This window comes from Triticum aestivum, chromosome 5B (assembly GCF_018294505.1).
Source record: "Triticum aestivum cultivar Chinese Spring chromosome 5B, IWGSC CS RefSeq v2.1, whole genome shotgun sequence".
In the NCBI taxonomy this organism is placed as follows: Eukaryota; Viridiplantae; Streptophyta; class Magnoliopsida; order Poales; family Poaceae; genus Triticum; species Triticum aestivum.
In genome coordinates, this window is record NC_057807.1 from 670,994,712 (window position 1) to 670,998,352 (window position 3,641).

Genomic DNA, 3,641 nt, shown 5'->3' on the forward strand with positions numbered 1-3,641 from the left:
ACAGTTGAGCACGAACATCCTTTAGTTCTTTGCCCAGCTGGGTATTGGCGGCTTGAAGCTTGTTCTTCTCTTGCCTCACCCTCGTCAGCACGCTCTCGCCGGCCTTTAACTGGCGTAGGAGTTGTTGCTTGTCCGAATTCACTCCGGCCCCATCTGCACTGTTATTGTCAGAATTGCATACATGCCGCACTTCACAATAGAATTATCTTTCGAAGCATATATTACCCGAGGGGGTCCCCTTGGCATTCTCTGAAGCGACTAGTGCAGCCTCAAGTTGGGCCTTGCACCCTTCCAGCTCCTGGGACAGTTGCATATTCTTTTTTGTAAGATCCTGCATAACGTATGATCCTTAAATCAGTTATCTTAACTGTTTCAAGTCTCGGGGGCTACTGACATATATAACCATCAGATTTACTCACCCGTATGTCTTTCATATACTGCTCTGTGGCTCTGGCTAGACCATTTTGAGCGGCACGGAGGTACGCATCTCCCGTATTAAAGGCGTCCAACGCCTCTTGGGAAAAACATGCGTCACGAAGAACAGTCCAGCGACGCCTGTGGTTCATGGAGCTCTCCACCTCTGAATTGGTGGCAGATAGCCCATCCGCGTCCTCTATCGGAGGAACATCCGGTGCGCGCCCCGTGTTCGCCTCCGCTTCTCGACCCGGCCTTGAAGCCTAGCCGGTGGATATAGTCCGGCGGGCGCTCTTCTTCCTGAGGAAAGCATGAGCGTTAGTGTGACTTGAGGGCATAAACCCTAGGCGTTAAAATTGCACGCCGTACCATTGCGCCGGAATTTCGATCTGGTCCGCACTTCTTTTTAGCCTGCCTGGCTTCAACGGCCCTTGTTGGCTACCCACCGCGGGCTCGGCCCTCCGCCTCAAGGATTTCCCCTGCAAAACGAAACACTATTGGTTTACGGCAATCAAAATAAGGCATGGATGTATCCTCTTGAAAGTACTGGGACTTCGGTCTCGGTTACCTTTGAGGACGGAAGTAGTCCGGGATAGTCGGCCATAATGGCCACTAAGGTATTGTTCTTACTCAATTGATGAAACACCCCATCAATTAGCTCCACACATAAGTCCGGGTCCTCTTGGGAGTCCAGATCGAGGGACCGTTCCGGGTCCTTGGGTTGTGGAGGAGGGCTGTTTATCTCCTTCACAGTCTGGCGCAGCTCCTGCGTTAAAATTGCTAGACTAAGTACTCAATTATGGGAATTTGAAAACAGGTAGACAAGTGAAAATGTTCGCTCACCCAGCTTGGAGGACTGTACATGGAGAATCCGCCCCATGGGTTGACACGGAGGAATTCCTCTTCTTCTCCCTTGTACAAAGCGGATAAGATCTTCGTTAGAGTGGCAGCCGAATCCTGCCCCTTGCGACCGCACCAGGTGGCGTCGTCCTCCCCGTTGAAATCCCACATGGGGTGGCTTCTGTACTGAAGCGGCTGCACCCCCCGCATAATGCATGTGGCCATGACCTCGATCATGGTTAGTCCGGAATGAGCCAACAACCTTATCCGGCTCATCAGGTAAAGGACGTCCCTGTTAGTTTCCCTCTGAGGGTTCCGTGGGCGCCAGCTCAGGCGTTTCTTCAACGGAGCATTATTGAACTCAGGGAGGCTGTCGTGGAATTAACACGTCAGATGTCCTTAGTGTGAGGACTTAGTCGCGAGGCCAACGCATCTATGTGGTAGCTTGAGAGGGAATGAGCGGAATCGAGAGACGCAACACAAGACAAGGGTTTAGACAGCTTCGGGCCCCGGGAAACATCATCCGGTAAGAACCCTACATGTTGTTTGAGGCTAGATCTCATTATCGTCACGAGGGAGTCGCCGTAAACCGGCTCTCCTCTAGTTGTGTCTAGCCCTAGAGATTGTTTCTTTTCTTGTCCCTCTTTGGGGAGCCCTGCCCCTCCTTATATATGTTGAAGGGGCGGGTTACATGTGGAGTCCAACTCGGACTTTAACTTAAACTATTTTGACTTCCTTTCCTGGGTTGTTCAACGTCTGCTGGTTTAACATTGTCTGTCGGTTTAACAATGCCTGCCGGTTTAACAATGTCTGCCGGTTTAACAATGTCTGCCGGTTTAACAATGTCTGCCATCTGTCTTAACTCTGCCGGTTTAACACTTGCCGGTTTACCGTCCGTCTTAGCCATCTGCCGGTTTAACACCCGTCGGTTTACCGTCTGACTCAGCCATCTGCCTTAATGGTCTGCCGGTTTACCATCGGCCGGTTTACCAAGTCCTGGCCGGTTTACGACTCTGGCCGGGTCATACCGCGGGGTATATCCCCGACAGAGGCCGATCCGTACAGGGTCCCGCAGGGGGACGTCATCCATATAAAACCATTCCGAAGGACAGTCCTCGGACGCCTTCTTTGGGGTTCCGGATAAATATCCGGTCCCGGTGATGCGCCATAGTTCGGCTCCGCCCACTTGATAAATTGACCCCTCCTGAGAGTGGGGCACAAGGCAGAACAACCTCTTCCACAGCGCGAAATGGGCCTCGATGCCAAAACACAGCTCACAGAGGGCTACGAAGCCCGCAATATGCAGTACGAAGGCAGGCGTGAGGTTGTGTAGCTGGAGGTCGTAAAACTCTAGTAGCCCTCGAAGAAACGGATGAATTGGAAATCCGAGTCCTCTTATTAAATAAGGGACTAGGAATACCCGCTCTCATTGAGAGGGATTGGGGACGCTCTCCGCCTGCTCTCCGCCGCTATAGGTGGCAATCTCGGCTCGAACTGGGACCATATATGCTGGGGGGAGGAGCCCCTTGGATTGAAGCACTACTAGCTTGCTATGCGGGACGGAACACCGCTCCCAATCTCCGGGCCGAGGGCTGGAGAGATAAGAGGAGGAGCTGCTTCAACCGGCCATGGTGGAATGGATCTCTGTCGAAAGCGCTCTGATGGATACTCGCGGAGGGAAGGTGGTGTGAATTGGATCTAAATCCCCGTCTCTTTTATGGGCAACTCATTTACGCGGCCGGGGGGGGGGGTAAATGAAAAAAAACCTGGCTTTTCGAATTCGTTTGACACGTGGAAGATGGTCATTATTGGGCACAGAAGCTGAGGAGAGCAGCACGCACTAGAAGCCAGACACTATCCGACAGGTACATGGAAGTTGGAGAAGAACCCGCCTTGCAATGCCGAAGACAATTTGCGCGTCGGACTCGTCGTCATTGAAGCCTGGTTCAGGGGCTACTGAGGGAGTCCTAGATTAGGGGGTGTCCGGATGGCCGGACTATGACCTTTGGCCGGACTCCCGGACTATGAAGATACAAGATTGAAGACTTCGTCCCATGTCCGGATAGGACTTTCCTTGGCGTGGAAGGCAAGCTTGGCGATATGATATGAAGATCTCCTCCCATTGTAACCGACTCTGTGTAACCCTAGCCCTCTCCGGTGTCTATATAAACCAGAGAGTTTTAGTCCGTAGAACGAACAACAATCATACCATAGGCTAGCTTCTAGGGTTTAGCCTCTCTGATCTCGTGGTAGATCAACTCTTGTACTACCCATATCATAAATATTAATCAAGCAGGAGTAGGGTTTTACCTCCATCGAGAGGGCCCGAACCTGGGTAAAAACATCGTGTCCCTTGTCTCCTGTTACCATCCGCCTAGACGCACAGT